The sequence below is a fragment of the Capra hircus genome, chromosome 7 (assembly GCF_001704415.2).
Source record: "Capra hircus breed San Clemente chromosome 7, ASM170441v1, whole genome shotgun sequence".
NCBI classification, from domain to species: Eukaryota; Metazoa; Chordata; class Mammalia; order Artiodactyla; family Bovidae; genus Capra; species Capra hircus.
In genome coordinates this window covers 91,460,618-91,478,295 of record NC_030814.1, presented here as the reverse complement: position 1 = coordinate 91,478,295, position 17,678 = coordinate 91,460,618, and positions in this window count along the sequence as shown.

Below are 17,678 nucleotides of genomic sequence, written 5' to 3'. Positions count from 1 at the left end.
TCTCAAAGAGTCAGACAAGACTTAGGGACTAAACAACAACAGGCCCCAACCTAAAGCTTGCCTCTCACTCAACTCTCACTCACAAGGACAGCAGAATTTGGGAGATCAATTCCCCAGCTCCCTCATCCTTCAGGTGGGACAACTAAGGTTGTGCTCTGGACTGTCAGCAAGGGTCCCAGTGGACTGAGCCCCAGTTATCCATAGCTGTCACCTAACTTGGGCATGCATTCTGTATTAACTCCATTCCATCCCATCTAACTTCTCCACCCCCACCCAGGGCTTCCTGGGATCATCTCCCACATAAACTACTTGTTCCCAAATCCCTATTTCAGGGTCTCCTTCTAGGGAACCCAAATTGAGTATTAGTAAATACTGGACTAATTATGGCTCAAACAAGATAAAGATGATATCTGGAGATGAGTAATTCTGGGCTGGTTGGCACATCCATGGTCATCAGCATCCCAGGCTTCCTCTTTCTCTTCTCTCTACTCTTCTCAGAGTCTACTCAGGATCCAAAGTGGCTGCCAGAGCACCAGCCATCAGTCTTAGATTCCAAACAGCAGGAAGGAGAAAAGGGGAGAAGGATAAAACGATGTATTTTCCATCTAAATCATCTTCTTTTAAAGGAGGCTCCCTAGAAATCCCAAGCAAACTTCTGCTGGGATCTCACCAGCTAGAATGTAGTCACAAAAGTACATCTGGCTGTAAAGGAGGTGGATGTTTTTAGTCGATGCTTTGGTGCACTAAATACCAAGATGCTGTGACCAAAGGAGGTGGGGAGAGGGATGGCTATTGGGTGGCCACCCATGATCTCTGTTGTAAGTCATTCCTTCATTAAACAAGCATTTATGGAGCACCTACTGTATACCAGGGACTTGACATCCAGTAGTGATCAAATCAAAGGAAGATCATCACCCTCCTGAAGCTGACATTCTAGCAATGGACAAACATGATCAGATTCATGTTTTGAAAAGATCATTCTGGCTTTTGCATGGAGGAAATATGGGAGGAGGTGGAAACTGAAAGCAGGAAGTGGGGGGCAGTTCCCAGGGATGGGTGGAGAGGGAGAGTAATGGGACAAAGGATGCGGTGAGAGACTAGATGTGGGGGAGACAAGGGAGATGGGGGTCCTGATTACGGTCCAAAGGAAAGTGGGGGCATGCCCATGAATTTGTCCCCTTCCCCCTACACTGCAGCCAAGCGCAGCAGGCTGGTGTTCCATGAAGACCTAATGGAAAGTCACCAACGCTGGTCCCTCCTATGGAAAAGGCTGCCATCCAGGGTTCTTGAATCCAGCACTGGAGGGGGACTTCCCTGGTAGTCCAGTGGCTGAAACTCCATGCTGTAATGCAGGGGTCCAGGGTTCAACTCCTGGCAGGGGAACTAGATCCTACATGCTAAAACTAAGAGTTCATATGCCACAACTAAGACACAGCACAGACAAATAAAAATTATTAAAAAAATAAAACCAGATGCTTAACAAAAAGAGGGGTTTACAAAACAATACTGAGAAATAAAAATTAAAGCTATATAAACAAAAGGAAAAGACAACCCTCAGAATGGAAAAAAAAATATTTGCAAACGATGCAGCCGACAAGGGTTTAATTTCCAAAACACACAACAGTTCATACAGCTCAATATAAAAGAAGAAAAACCAACTGAAAAATGAACCTAAATAGACATTTCTCTGAAGATGACATCCAGATGGCCAACAGGCACATAAAAAGGTGCTCAACATCACTAATTATTAGAGAAATGCAAATCAAAACTATAATGATGTACTGCCTCACACAAGTCAGAAAGCCCATCATCAAGAAGTCTCCAAACAAATGCTGGAGAGGGCGTGCGGATTTACCATCCATGCTTTTGGTGAGAATGTGAGCTGTTACAGCCACTTCAGAAAACCTTTTGGAGGTTCCTTAATAAACTAAACTTTGATTTACCATGTGACCCAACAGTCCCACTCCTGGGCATATATTCTGAAACAATGAAAACTAATTTGAAAAGATACATGTACCCCAGTGTTCACAGCAGCACTATTTATAATAGCCAAGATACGGAAATAGACTAAACGTTTATCGACAGAGGACTGCATAAAGAATATGTGGTATATACATAAATGGAATGTTAGCCATAGTAAAGAATAAAATAATGTCATTTGCAGCAACATGGATGGACCTAGAGATTTTTATACTAAGTCAGTCACACAGAGAAAGACAAATATAGGAGAGCACCTCCATGTGGAATCCAAAAGAATGAAACAAACATTTACAAAACAGGAATAGACTCAGAGACACGGAAAACTTTTGTTTAACAAAGGGGAAAGGGGTGCATGAAGAGATAAACTAGAAGTTTGGAATTAACAGACACACACTGAAAGGGAAAGTGAAGTTTCTCAGTTGTGTCCAACTCTTTGCGAGCCCATGGACTGTAGCCTACCAGGCTTCCTCAGTCCATGGGATTTTCCGGGCAAGAATACTGGAGTGGGGTGCCATTTCCTTCTCCAGGGGATCTTCCTGACCCAGGGATCGAACCCAGGTCTCCCACATTGGAGGCAGATGCTTTACCGTTTGAGCTACTGGGAAAGCCACATACACAGACATACACTATTGTATATAAAATAGATCAGCAACAAGGACTTACTGTATAGAACAAGGAACTATATTAAAAATCCTGTAATAACTTATAATGGAAAAGAAATACATATATGCTGAAATATATGTATATATTCTGAATATATATATACTGAAAAAGTAAATATATATAATATATAAACTGAATCACTTTGTTCTACACCAGAAACTAACAACACTGTAAATCAACTATACTTCAATTAAAACAATTAAAGCCAATGAGAGACCTCTGCATACTCACTAGGAAAAGCAATATTTACTAGAAGTTTCCATGGTGATGGAAATGGTCTCTACCTGTCCTGTTCAACACAGTAGCTTCTAGCTACGTGTGGCTATTGAACACATGAAATGTGACCAGCATAAACAAAGAGCTGGATTTTCCATTTTGTTTCATTTAAATTAATTTGAATTTAAATAGTCACGTGAGCACAGAAAATAAAGTCAATAGTTTAATAAAAACTTTACATGGAATCACTTGGCTGACAAAGGTCCATATACTCAAAGCTATGGTTTTTCCAGTAGTTAGGTTCAGATGTGAGAGTTGGACAATAAAGAAGGCTGAGCACCGAAAAATTGATGCTTTCAAATTGTGGTGCTGGAGAAGACTCTTAAGAGTCCTTTGTACTGCAAGGAGATCAAACCAGTCAATCCTAAAGGAAATGAACCCTGAATATTCATTGGAAGGATTGATATTGAAGCTCCAATTCTTTGGCCACCTGATGCAAAGAGACAACTCACTGGAAAAGACGCTGATGCTGGGAAAGACTGAAGGCAAAAGGAAAAAGGGGCGGCAGGGGATGAGATGTTTACATAGCATCACTGATTCAGTGGACATGAATTTGAGCAAACTCTGGGAGATGGTGGAGGACAGAGGAGTCTGGCGTGCTGCCGTCTGTGAGGTTGCAAAGAATTTAGACATGACTTAGCGACTGAACAACAACGGAATATAGTCTATGAAGATATAAAATTACTATGTTGGACACCTGAAACCAATATAATCTTGTAACTCAACCATATTTCAATCAAAAGTAAACACACAGGGACTTCCCTGGCAGATCAGTGATTATTAACACTGCGCTTCTGTTGCAAGGGGCACAGGTTCAATCCCTGGTCAGAGAACTGAGATCCCACGTGCCATGTGGCATAGCCAAAAAAACAGAAATGAAAAAAAGGTAATCAAGTAAACAATCACATGTGGGTAACGGCTACTGTGTTGGACACTGTGGCTCTGGAGTGTCTAAAATTTTAAAAGCCTGACAGTGTCAAGCACTGGTGAGGCTAATGGGGCAGTTGAAATACTCAGACATCATTGGTGGGGATGCAAGATGTGGTAAAACCACTTTGGAAAATGGCTTGGTGGATATTTACAAAGTTGATTCACTTAGTTAGGACACATACATCCTAACCCTAGGTATTTACCCAAGAGAAACGAAAACATATGTTCACACAAGAACCAATATATAAGACTTCCTTGGTGGTTCAATGGTTAAGAATCTGCCTGCCAACACAGGGGATATGGGTTTGATCCCTGGTCTGGGAAGATCCCACATATTTCGAAGCAACAAAGCCCATGTGCCACAACTATTGAGCCCACACTCTAGAGTTCATGCTCTGCAACAAGAAAAGACACTTCAAAGAGAAACCTGCATACTGCAGCTAGAGAAAGCCCACTCGCAGCAACGAAGATCCGCCACAGCCAGAAAATAAAACAAATAAATCTTTATAAAAACTAACCTGTAAAAAATCTTCCCTCTCCCCCTCTTTTCCTTTTCCACTCTTCAGAACCTTGATTACCTTGAGCTGACCTGTAAACCCATGAGCATCTCTACTTTAAGTTCGGCTGACTAGCCAACTTCATTTCACCTGCAAACTTCATGTAACCCTTTGCCATGTAACCTAACATTTTTACAGATTTGGGAACTAGGAAGTAGGTATCTTTGGGGGGCTTTATTTTGCATCCCACTGTCACCCAGATCAGATCACTGGATGCTGCCAGGAGGGAGAAATAGCTGAGAGAGGGAACATGGGGGAACCTTCTGTGATCTGTTCTGGCCATGATTTTTATCTTGATCTGGGCGGTGGTTACAATACACCATTGTAAAAATTCTTCAAGATATACCCTGAAGATATGTACTCTTTGCTGTGTGGAAAGCCTCATTTAAAAAAAAAAAAAGAGAATAATCTGATGCCCCCCAAAAAAAGCACACGAAAAGATGTTCGACATCATTAGCCATTAGGGAAAGGCAAAGTAAAACCACAATGAGATACTATCATACCTTTAAGAAGAGCTAAAAACAAAAAATGGTGAAGACACCAGATGTTGGAGAGGCTGTGCAGAAAAACTGGATCTCTCACATGTTGCCAGCGGGGAGAAAAAATGGTAGCGTCACTGTAGATCACAGATTGGCAGTTTCTTTAAAGACCAGACATGTAACCGCCATAGAATTCAACGAAGGCATTCCTGGGCGTTTGTCCCAGAGAAATGAAAACATATGTTCATGCAAAAAAGTGTACACAAATATTCATAACAGCTCCATTCATAAGAGCAAAATACTGGAGACCAAACGTCCTTCAGTGAATGAGTGGGCTGAACAAACGTTGGCCAACCAGTACCTGGAATATTACTGGGTCACAAAAAGGAAAAACTGACTGATACATATAGCAACCTGCACAGACCTCAGGGGCAGCCATGCAGAGTTAAGACAGTAGATGTCAGAAGGTTATGTGCTATCTGATTTCATTTGTACAACATTCTCAAACTGACAAGACTGAGATGGAGAATGGATTAGTGGTTTCCTGGGGCAGGGGTTATTATTAAGAAATAGCATGAGAATCTGATCCAGTAACCCCACTCCTGGACATATACCCAAACAAAACTATAATTTGAAAAGATCCATGCACCCCTAAGTTCATAGCAATGCTATTCACAACAGCCAAGACACGGAAACTACCTCTGTCCATCAACCGATGAATGGATAGAAAGACGGGGCTCAAATATATCATGGAATACTACTCAGCATAAAAAAGAAGGAAATGATGCCTTTTGCAGCAACACGGATGAACCCAGAGACTGTCATAATAAGTAAGTCAGAAAGAGAAAGACAAATATGATATCACTTGTGTATGGAATCTAAAATATGGCACAAATGAACTTATCTGTGAAAGAGAAACTAACTCATAGACATAGAGAATTAGACGTGAGGTTGCCAGGAGGGAGGGGGAGGGATAGAATAGGAGGTTGGAGTTGGCAGATGTAAACAATTGAACACAGAACAGAAATACAACAAGGTTCTACTGTGTAGCACAGAGAACTATATTCCATATCCTGGGGTAAGCCATAGTGGAAAAAAATATGAAAAAGAATGTATATATATGTATAACTGAGTCATTTTGCTGTACAGCAGAAATCAACACAACACTGTAAATCAACTATACTTCAATAAAATTCAACAAAAGACAAAGAGCACGAGAGAATTGCTTTGTGAAGGTGGAGGAGTCAAGTCCTGGATCCTGAGAGTGCTGCTGGGCACACACATCTATCCAAGGAACAAAACTACATAGAAACAAATACACGCACACGCAGGTTAAAAAATAATGCCATCTGAATCCTGTCCTCTAATTAACAGTACTAGCCCAACGTCAATTTCCTGCTTTGATACTGCCCTACAGTCATAAAGAAGATGTCAGCACTGGGGGCTTCTCTGGAGGGCCAGTGGTTAAGAGTCTGCACTTCCAGTGTCGGGGGGACATGGGTTCCATCCCTGGTTGGGGAACAAAGATCCTGCATACCAAGTGGCCAAAAATGTCAACACTGGGGGAAGCGTACTTAGGACTCCGTGTACTATTTTTGTAACTTCCTGTCCATCTATAATTATTTTTTTTAAAAAGGTTAAAGAGCAAAAGAGAGCTGATTAGCAATGGGTTAAGGGCCAGTGGGTTAAGGCGCTTGGCAAAACTTAAGGAACCTCAGAGGGGAGGGGTGCCCGTGCGTAAAGCCCCCATGATTATTAGCACGATAAAATCTAAGAGGCAGAGAGAGGTGTGTGTCATTCCAGGGTGCAATTTGTTGGAAGAAAAAATATGCCCAAATTGTCCCCAACACCTGATGGTTTTTTTAAAATTTGAGGATCCGCATATAGTGGCAAGACTAAACTATGGACCACAGTGCATATTTTGCTTTTAAAGATAAAGTCCTCAGTGAATGCCTCTGACTCTATGCTTCAAATTCTGACATCTGCCTTGTGTGGATGTTCTGTCTGACGGTTGGTAGCATCTTGAATCCTATAAGCTTAGAAAGCCTCAGAGCTCCAGGGGCTAGGAGCTTTCCAACTTGTCCTAGTCAGCTTGAGCTGCCATAACAAAATACCATCGACTGGGTGGCTTAAACAACAAGAATGTATTCCTTACACTTCGGGAGGCTGGAAGTCCTAGATCAGGGTGCCAGCATGGTTGGGTTCTAGCAAGAGCCCTCTCCCTGGCTTGCAGATGCTCACTTTCTTGCTGTGTCCCCATATGGCCCGAAGAGAGAGAGAGAGACAGTGTTCTGGTCCCTTCATCCCTTTGCATGCATGCATGCTAAGTCGCTTCAATTGGGTCTGACTCTGCGTGACCCTCGGAGAAGGCACTGGAGACCCACTCCAGTACTCTTGCCTGGAAAATCCCATGGACGGAGGAACCTGGTAGGCTGCAGTCCATGGGGTTGCAAAGAGTCGGACACAACTGAGTGACTTCACTTTCACGCATTGGAGAAGGAAATGGCAACCCACTCCAGTGTTCTTGCCTGGAGAATCCCAGGGATGGGGGAGCCTGGTGGGATGCCGTCTATGGGGTCGCACAGAGTCAGACACGACTGACGCGACTTAGCAGCAGCTGTGCGACCCTATGGACTGTAGCCTGCCAGCTGTCCATGGGATTCTTCAGGCAAGAATACTGGAGTGGGTTACCATTTCCTTCTTCCCAACCCAGGGATTGAACCCTCATCTCTTATACCTCCTGCACTGGCAGGTGGGTTCTTTACCACTAGCACCACTTGGGAACCCCTTCAGTTCAGTTGCTCTGTCGTGTCCGACTCTTTGCGACCCCATGAACCGCAGCACGCCAGGCCTCCCTGTCCATCACCAACTCCCAGAGTTCACCCAGACTTACGTCCATCGAGTCCGTGATGCCATCCAGCCATCTCATCCTCTGTCATCCCCTTTTCCTCCTGCCCCCAGTCCCTCCCAGCATCAGAGTCTTTTCCAATGAGTCAACTCTTCACATGAAGGTGGCCAAAGTATTGGAGTTTCAGCTTTAGCATCATTCCTTCCAAAGAAATCCTAGGGCTGATCTCCTTCAGAATGGACTGGTTGGATCTCCTTGCAGTCCAAGGGACTCTCAAGAGTCTTCTCCAACACCACAGTTCAAAAGCATCAATTCTTCGGCGCTCAGCTTTCTTCACAGTCCAACTCTCAGATCCATACATGACCACTGGAAAAACCATAGCCTTGACTAGACAGACCTTTGTTGGCAAAGTAATGTCTCTGCTTTTGAATATGCTATCTAGGTTGGTCATAACTTTTCTTCCAAGGAGCAAGATAAAAGGCACTAATCCCATCACAAGGTGCCACCCTCATGACCTATACCAAACCCAATTACTTCCAAAAGGCTCCATCTCCAAACACCATCACTCTGAGTATTAGAGCTTTAAAATCGGGATTCTGGGAGACACACAAACATTCAGGCTATGGCAGAATTCTTCCTGAAATAAAATCACAAGCTTACAACCCACACCCCCTACTTCCAGGGGCTGTCCCCGGGGCCCAGGAAACTCTCCTCCCCTAAAAATAAAATCTGGGATGTGGGGTTTTCAGGACAAGCCTGAATGGAGATCAGAGCTGCTCTGAGTACAGAGAAACTGGATCACACGCTCTGCTGGTGAGAATGTAAAATGGTACAGTCCCCCTGGGACATAGCTTGGCAGTTTCTTAAAACACTAAACACTTACCGTAAGATCCAGCAATTGTACTCCTGGGCATGTATCCCAGAGAAATGAAAACTTATGTCGTTGCAAAAACCTGGACATGAGTGTTTGTTGCCGCTTTATTCGTAATAGACAAAAACCTGGAAACAACCTTGATGTCCTGTGATGAGGATTCACCTGTTAAGTATACCAGGGCCCATCCACACCAGGGAATACCACTCCTCACGAAAAGGAACAGACCACCCAGCACTCAACCATTAGGTGAATCTCAAGGGCATTCCTTCAAAAGAAAAAAAGCCATCTCAAAGCACAGCTGTACCGTACCATTTCCTTTCTACAACATACAGAGACTTGTGGGGGTGACAGAACAGATAGGCATCAAGATGGTGGTTCCAAGAGTCAACACACCTGTGTGATACAATTGCATAGAATGAGATACAGTGTATCCATGTCAGCTTCCTGCTTTGGATATTATACTAACGGTGGGTTATGTAATACAGGCTTCCCTGGTGGCTCAGTTGGTAAAGAGTCTGCCTGCAATGTGGGAGACTTGGGGTCAATCCCTGGGTGGGGAAGATCCCCTGGAGAAGGAAATGGCAACCCATTCCAGTATTCTTGCCTGGAAAATCCCATGGACAGAGGAGCCTGATGGACTACTGTCCATGGGGTCACCCAGAGTTGGAGACGACTGAATGACTAACACTTCACTTTCGCATGTAAGATGCATACACTTATATACATATATTCTCTCTGTGCTATCTTGGCAATTTTCTATAGATCTAGATTTTTTTTTTACAGTTTTTTTTTGTTTGTTTGTTTTGGCTGCACTTATTGTGAGGCATATGTAATCTTACTTCCCCGACCAGAGATGGAACCTGTGCCCCTTGCAGGAGAAGCACAGATGCTCAACCCCTGGACCACTAGAGAAAGCCCACAGAATAAAAAGTTAAAAAAAAAGAGAATGGACTGAGGTCTGTGGTCTTATAAATGATCAATCTTTCCAGCACCAAAGATGCAAGCTGAAATCACATGACTCCCTGGGAGACCCCAGCACAAAGAGTGAGCCAGTGTGGGACTTCTATAGAAGGCACTATACCACCTGCCCCAAAATGGGGTGCACGGGAGTCTGAGATATTTAGCACCCAAGCTCGAGCACCAACTTGGAGGCCTGGGCGCCCCCAACCAGGTCACAGATCAGTTGTTGCTTGCCCAAGGGCACCATGAACAACGTGTATGTGAACATGCCCACGAACTTCTCCGTGCTTAACGGCCATCCAGATTGTGCTCCATCAGGGGCAATGCCTGCATCCCCCCTTTGTGGGGTACACCATGCAGCCAGACTCAGTGCCCATGACCTCAGTGCCCCCATTCTGGGATGGGCTGCAGACAAATCCAGTCCTCCTTCCCTCATACGAACAGTGAACAGAAGATGTACCCAGCAGTGATCGTGTAGCACAGAATGTGGCTGGCGTCCTGGACCAAACAGGTGAATGGAAACTGTGGACTTGGGAAGGATTCTAGCCTGGAAGTCTGCACCTGTTGGTGGTGTTTATGGCAGTTCTGTTAGATGGCTTAATTTGCCCTCAAACTGTATAAAAACATCTTTCTCCAAATGAGCATTTCCAGATATGTTTTAAGCTTCCCTTGTGGTTCAGCTGGTAAAGAATCCACCTGCAATGCAGGAGACCCCAGTTCGATTCCTGGATTGGGAAGATCCCCTGAAGAAGGGATAGGCTACCCACCCCAGTATTCTTAGGCTTCCCTGGTGGCTCAGACGGTAAAGAATCTACCAGCAATGTGGGAAACCTGGGTTTGATCCCTGGGTTGGGAAGATCCCCTGGAGGAGGGCATGGCAACCCACTCCAGTATTCCAGCCTGGAGAGTCCCCAGGGACAGAGGAAACTGACAGGCTACAGTCCGTGGGGTCAAAGAGTCAGACACGACTGAGTGGCCAAGGACAGCACACCCACCTGCAGTGCCCAGGACCCTGGCCGACGCTGTAAGGGAACAGTCAGCATCGCCAACCACAGGGTGAGCAGAAGCACAACCTAGATCACCTGCTGACTGTTTTTCACCGCGCTCCGGGCGACGGCAAGCGACCGTGAGGCATGTGTGCGTAGTATGATGGCAGTGCTGTTCTAGGCCCAGATGCAAGGGCGGCAGGGGTGGGGACAACTCCCTGCAAAGCCCATTCTGGCAAGTCCCACCTCCAGGCCTTTGCTCAGGCTGGTCCTTCCACCTGATAGCTGTTCTCCTGTCCTGCCAAGCCTTTTCTGGCTTCCGTCTTGGGCTGCAGGTTCGTCTTCCTCTAAGGATTTCATTCTACCCCCACATAGTCCGTCAACATACCCACAGATTGAGATCTAATCAGTGAACACAGCTGTCCCTGGCAACCAGGGCTCACAGAGAGAAAGGTACACACAATCCAGCAAAATCATGGGGGCAGGGAGGGCATCCCAGAGGAGGTGACCTCCAATTGAGAGTCAAAGGATAAACAGGAGAGAGGAGATAGGTAAAGACTGTGGAGTCCTGCCCCAAAGCCACAGAAGTGAAGCCCTGGAGCCAGAGAAATCAGAGACAAGGTCATCTCCAGAATTGACTGAGCCCCTCTGTGACCGTTGCCCAAAGCCCCTGATCATCACCAGCAGGTTTCCTGACCCCAAATTAGGCAAAAACGTCCACCTGGCTGCTCACCCTCTAGTGCTATAACCCATTACCTAATGCCACCCTTCCAGCAGGAAGTCTCTGTCTTGAGGCTATAAAAATTGGCTATTAACCCGCAGAAAGTGTCAGCTCTCCCGGACCCACTGCACTGGCAGTGCCTTCATTATCTCTGCTCCTTGCTCTTAATAAACTCTCGCCCTTCTGAAACGCTCTGTGTCTGGAAATTTCTTTTCCAACCCATGCTTGGACTGCTATGACAAAGAGAGAGGCCCAACATCCCAGGCAGAGGGAACAGCAAGTTCAAAGGTCCAAAGGAGGTGAGTCTGGGGGCTGTGAGTCTTGCCTGGAGCATAAAAGCAGAGACACAGGGAGGTGACGCCAGCCAGAGGGGTGACCACATCGCACTCCTAACTTCACTCCACCATCACAGCAACAACAACAGAAAACTATTTATGGACAAGGCACCGCAGAGAACATCCTAGAATGTGCGCTTAAGGCCAAGCCTCCCTTGTGCCACAAAGAGCAAGACAGGCTGCATGGGAGGGTTGACGTACTGACCACACGGCCCCTCCCCCAGCTGGTGCAACACTCGCCGAGGTGGCTCCCTCCGAACCTCTGGTTCCCCCAGTGGGGAGAGAGAGCCCAGGGTGGACATTTAGATTCCCCAGGGTTATGGGTCCATTCCTGGGAACCCCCACTTTGGTCTCACCCTATGGGAAGTGCAGGAAGATCTCGGGAGCTTGACCACTAGGAACAGGACCAAGATGGTGGAGTGGAGAGGACCTTGCAATAACCAGCCCTGGGATCCCGGCAGACTGAGTTCCTACCTTCAGCGTCCTAGGAATTGTCATCTCAGGCAGCTGCTTTACTCATCTGCAGAGCCAGGATACTGACAATCTGACCAGGGAACTCGGAGGGGTAGATCTGCCTGACGGAGGCCCTCAAAAAGAGGAGCCCTGCTGGGGCCTTGGAACTGAGTCTGGCCCCCTCCTGCTCAAGCTGGGATGCTAATTCACAGCCCCACCCACTTTCCAGAGGAGCTCTGGGGCCCAGTGGACCAGAAAGCCTGAGTGGTAACAGCTGTGGGACTATGTAGCTCAGCAAGGCCGGAGGCCAGGGTCTGGCAGGAGTTGATGGTCTGCAAAACAAAGCCAGTAGCCCCTGCACATACTTAAAAAGGAGCCCCTCTAACACTATAAGAGGATATTTCAACAAAACCTTTTCAAGTCAGGAGAGACTAGGATGATAGATTCAAAATACTGGAAGAAAAAGAAATTGTCAACCAAGAATTCTGTATCTGGCAAAGCTGTCTTTCAGAAATGGAGAGACAGACTGCCCCAAATGCACAACAGCGGACGGAGTTATCACCAGGCCACCTGCCTTACAAGAAATGTTACGAGGAGTTCTTTAACTGGCTGCAAAAGGACTCTACTTAACATTATTAAAACATAAGAAGGTGGCATGAGACTCACTGGGAATGGTTAATACATGGTCAGAGAGTCTGTGACACAGTGAAGCTGTGGGTAATTCACATATAACTCGAATTTAAAGGTTAAAAAGCAAAGGGAGCGAAAAAAACCACAACTATAATAATCTGTTATTGGATACACAATATAAAAAATATCTAAACTGTAACTTGAAAGGTGAATGAGAGGAGAAGTAAAAGTGTGAACTTAGGAATGCTATCGAGTTTCAGCTAGCAGCAGTTTAAGAACAGGTGTTACAATTTGAAGATGTTTTATGTAAGCCTTGTGATAATGAAAAGGGAAAAAACCTGTAGTAATACTGCGAAAGACCCGGATACAGAAATCAAAGCACATTCATATCAAGGCATTAAAACACACAAAAGGCAGCAGGGATCAAAGTGAGACCTAAATAAAGAGTTAGAGGGCTTCCCTGGGGATCTGGGGGATGAGAATCCACACGTCAAGGCAGGGAGCATGGGTTCGATCAGATCTTAGGGAACTAAGATCCCACATACTGTGCATCACGGCCAAAAGGTTAAAAAAAATTTTTTTTTTAAGAACTAGAAAACGAAGAACAGAATGTCAACAGTAAGTCCTTATCTATCAATAATGATTTCAAATGGAAACAGATTGAAAACAGAGTCGGGCAGGGGTAGGGGGAAGGTCAGGCGGGACCAGACGCCGAAGGCCCTCGTAAGCCACAGTCATGACAATTTGGACTTTATCCCGGAAGCAATGGGAACCATGGAAGATTATGGAGTGATGTAGGGGCACTGCCAGCTTTGTGATTTAGATGGATCTCTGTCGCTTTTGGTTGTGCTGAATCCTCTCGACAAGGGGTTTGAGAGATGCTTGCATCTCTGGTTGCTTCAAGCTCTGAGTGCCTCACCCCACCTGACATGGTGGGGTCTCTATCTTTCCTCCCCTCTCCCCAAAGAACTCCTGTCCTCCAAAGCCTGGCTCCATCAGCGACTCCCCAAGCAGAATTCTGGGGTCCCCACTCCAGCCTGCTCTGGCCTCCCCAAGCTCTGACCGCAGAGGACTACAGATGTCTGATTCTAGCTCAATCTGCCCCCAGCTGGGGCTCCAGTTCCAACCAGCGCAGGAAGGACACAGGGGGACATGGTTACATATCTGTTGCCTATTATCAAACATGAGCCAAGGAAGAGAACATTAGCTGTCTGATCCTGGGCTCAGCTCTTGACCTCTCTGAGCTCAGAGCATGAAGGAGGCCTGCCCATCAGGCCTTTATAGGGCAGGGGTCAGCAAACATTTCTTTTTGTAAAGAGCCAGAAAATAAATACTTGAGGCTTGACGCACCAGAGGGACAACTTCTCAGAAATGTCTAGGGCAGCCACAGGCAATATGCAAATGAATGGGCACGGCTGTGTCCCAACAAAACTTTATTCATGGTACAGAAATGGGAATTTTAGACAGTTGTTATGTGTGGTGAGATATTAGTCTTCTTTTGGTTTTTAAAGATTTTTTTTTTTTGATGTGGACCAATTCTCAAGTTTTTATTGAATTTGTTGCAATATTGCTTCTGTTTTTATGTTTTGGTCGCAAAGAACGTGAGATCCCTGATCAGAGACTGAACTCACACCACATGCATTGGAAGCTGAAGCCTTAGCAACTGGACCACCAGGGGAGATCGTACTCTGGGCTTTTAAAAATTCACTTGAAAATATAAAAACATTCTTAGCCCATAAGCCATACAAAGATAGGCAGGGGGTCAGACCTGGCCTGTGGGTCAGGGCTTGCTAACCCCCATTCTATTTTGGGGGCTCCCCCGCTGGCTCAGCTGGTAAAGAACCCGCCTGCTAATTCAGGAGATGCAAGAGATGTGGGTTTGATCGCTGGGTGGGGAAGATCCCCTGAAGAAAGAAATGGCAACCCGCTCCAGTATTCTTGCCTGGAGAATCCCAGGGACAGAGGAGCCTGGAGGGCTACAGTCCACGGGGTCACAAAGAGTCGGACACGACTGAGCACGCATGCGTGCATTCTACTATTTTGGGCAGCATGTCTCTACGCAAAACTGTCAAGCTGTACTCTGAAGGTTGGAGCATTGCTTTGTAGTTAAGTTCTAACTTGATTTGTAAGAGCAAAAGGGAAAAATAAATGCAGGTAATTCCATGCAGATTTTCTAGAAAAACAAACAAGGAACACAGCCAAACTTCATTAGAGGTGAGATTTCATCTTTGTGAAAACAGTCGCTAGATAGTGAATGTATCTCCCTGCAGACACGTGGACATATGTCAACACACAGAGAATGGTATGCTGGAGGTGTCCCCAAATGCAATGGGGTCTTACTCCAGAGAGGAGGGTCTGGGCTGAGCAAAGAGGAAGGAGGTGGAGAAAGATCAAGCTTCATTTCTGGTTTTCAGTGGCAGATTTGCATTTGATGTGTGCAATTAAAAAAACAAACCCACCGGACTTCCCTGGCGGTCCAGTGGTTAAGAACTGGCCTTGGAATGCAGGAGACACTGGTTTAGTCCCTTGTTTGGGAAGATCCCACATGCCGTGGAGCAACTAAGCCCACATCCCCAACTAGAGAGCCCAAGTGTCACAAGACCCGACCCAACACAGCCAGATCAATCAGTCAGTATTTTTAAAAAAACAACCTACATTAAAAATGAATACAGGACTTCCCTGGTAGTCCAGTGGTTAAGACTCTGGGTTTCCAATGCAGGCGGCAAGTGTTTGATCCCTGGCTGGGAAACAAAGACCCTGCATGCCGTGTGGTGTGGCCAAAAAAAAATTTCAGAAAAAATGAATACAGGGCTTCCCTGGTGGCTCAGTGGTAAAGACTCCGCCTGCCAATGCAGGAGACACAGGTTCAATCCCTGATCCGGGAATACTCCACGTGCTGCAGAGCAACTAAGCCCGTGCACCACAGCTACCGAGCCTGTACTCTAGAGCCCGGGAGCCGCAATTACTGAAGCCAGAGCATCGTACAGCCCCTGTTCATCAATGGGAGAAGCCATCGCAATGAGCAGCCTGCGCACCTCAACTACAGCGTAGCCTCTGTTCCCTGCAACTAGAGAGGAGCCTGCGTAACAACAAAGACCCAGCACAGCCAGAGACAGAAAGTAAACAAAACTTAAAAATGAAGACAGACCAAGAGAATTGAAAACATACATCCGCTCACAGTCTCGTCCAGAAAAACGAGAGAAGCCCTGACACTCGCTACCGTGTGGACAGACCCTGAGGGCACGGTGCTCAGTGAGAGAAACAGACACAGAGGGACGCACAGGGTGAGACTCCGCTGACGGGAAACGTGCAGAGCAGGCAGGTCCACAGACACAGATTCCTGGTGGTCAGGGGCTGGGGAGGGGGTGGCAGCGACTGCTCATGGGGATAGGGTTTCTTTTTTGGGGGGGATGGCATTTCTTTCTTGGGTGATGAGAATGTTCTGGAATTAGAGCAACGGTTACACAACCTTGTAAATACAATAAAAGCCACTCAACTGTACAATTTAAATGGCTGAACTTGCTGATATGTGACATATCCCCACATAAACTCGAAAAGGAAGACAGTGAAATCAGAGTAAGGCTTGTGCCTGAGTTAACTGTATGATGCCAATTTGGTTTGGATAAGGTAGAATGACTGTGTAAAACAGGATTATAGGGGAGCTTGGGTGAAGGGGATGGGGGACTTCTCTGTGCTATTTTTTGGTAAAACTTCTTGTGTCTTCAGCTATTTCAGAAGAAAAAGGTAACAATAACAATTATTGTTATGGAAATGGGCTTCCCCTGTGGTTCAGCGGGTAAAGAATCCCCCTGCAACGCAGGATTGAACTTGGGTTCAATCCCTGGGTCAGGAAGATCCCCTGCAGGAGGAAAATGGCAACCCACTCCAGAATTCTTGCCTGGAGAATCCCATGGACTGAGGAGCCTGGTGGGCTACAGTCCAAAGGATCGCAGAGTCAGACACAACTGAAGTAACTGAGCATGCACCTGATAGAAATAGATCTGAGATTTGACTGTGGACCAGATTTGGCCCTGAGCAGCAAAGCGGGAACCAGAATTAAGAGGGCAAATGGCTCCCCAACCACCACCCCACCACCCGCTTCCCCTACCCCCCACCCCATCACCTCGCCAAGCATGCCCTTTGCAAGGAACAGAGGACCCAGGATCTTACAATGGAAACACCCAGGCATGCAGCAAACACCTTTAAATTCAACAGCCCAAATGGCATGAGGAGATTATTAGTTTTCTGTAAGATTTGATTCAATTAATTAGTTCACAAATATCAGCCTATCCAGGCAAGCAAAAGCAAACAGAGATAAATCCCAGCCTGGTCTTGCTTCATCTTTTAAAGGCAATTAACTCTTCCTTATTAGCTTTTAATTAGGGAGTAATAATGGCCTCATTAATACGCTTTATTATACTTGTCACCAGGCAGCTGTTCTGAACAGATTCTATGATCAGATGGCCATGCCCTGGTGTCAGCGCATTGAATCCAGCAGAGCCAGGGGTTCGAGGGCTGTGCTCAGCCCTTCTCCAGGGGATGCAGGGCTGGCCCATTGACTCCACCTAGTTCTCTCCTTGTGCCCCTTTTCGGGGACTCACAGGGTCTCCTGACTCCTGCTCTGGGCCAATTCCCCACTCAGAATCCTCCCAGAGACCCCAGTTCTCTCCGAGCAAAGTGAACAAAGGCCAAGCTCCTCCCTGAGGCCACCTCCCACTCGCCCATCACTCAACCTGGTGGCCGTGAACTGCCCTGACCCACCCATGCATTGTCCGTCATTTGCTCGACACTTAGATACAAGTGAATCAGCGCAACCTTCATTGGAAGAGCTCCATGCTGGAAACCCCAGCTGGAGAAGGTTCAGGAAGAAGCAGTGAAAAGCTGAGATTAAAAGCCTCATGAAATACCCAGAAGTGGCTGAGGGCATGAATGACTTCACCCGGTTTCACCTGCAATCACAAACGTCCTTTGACTGGTGAGCACACA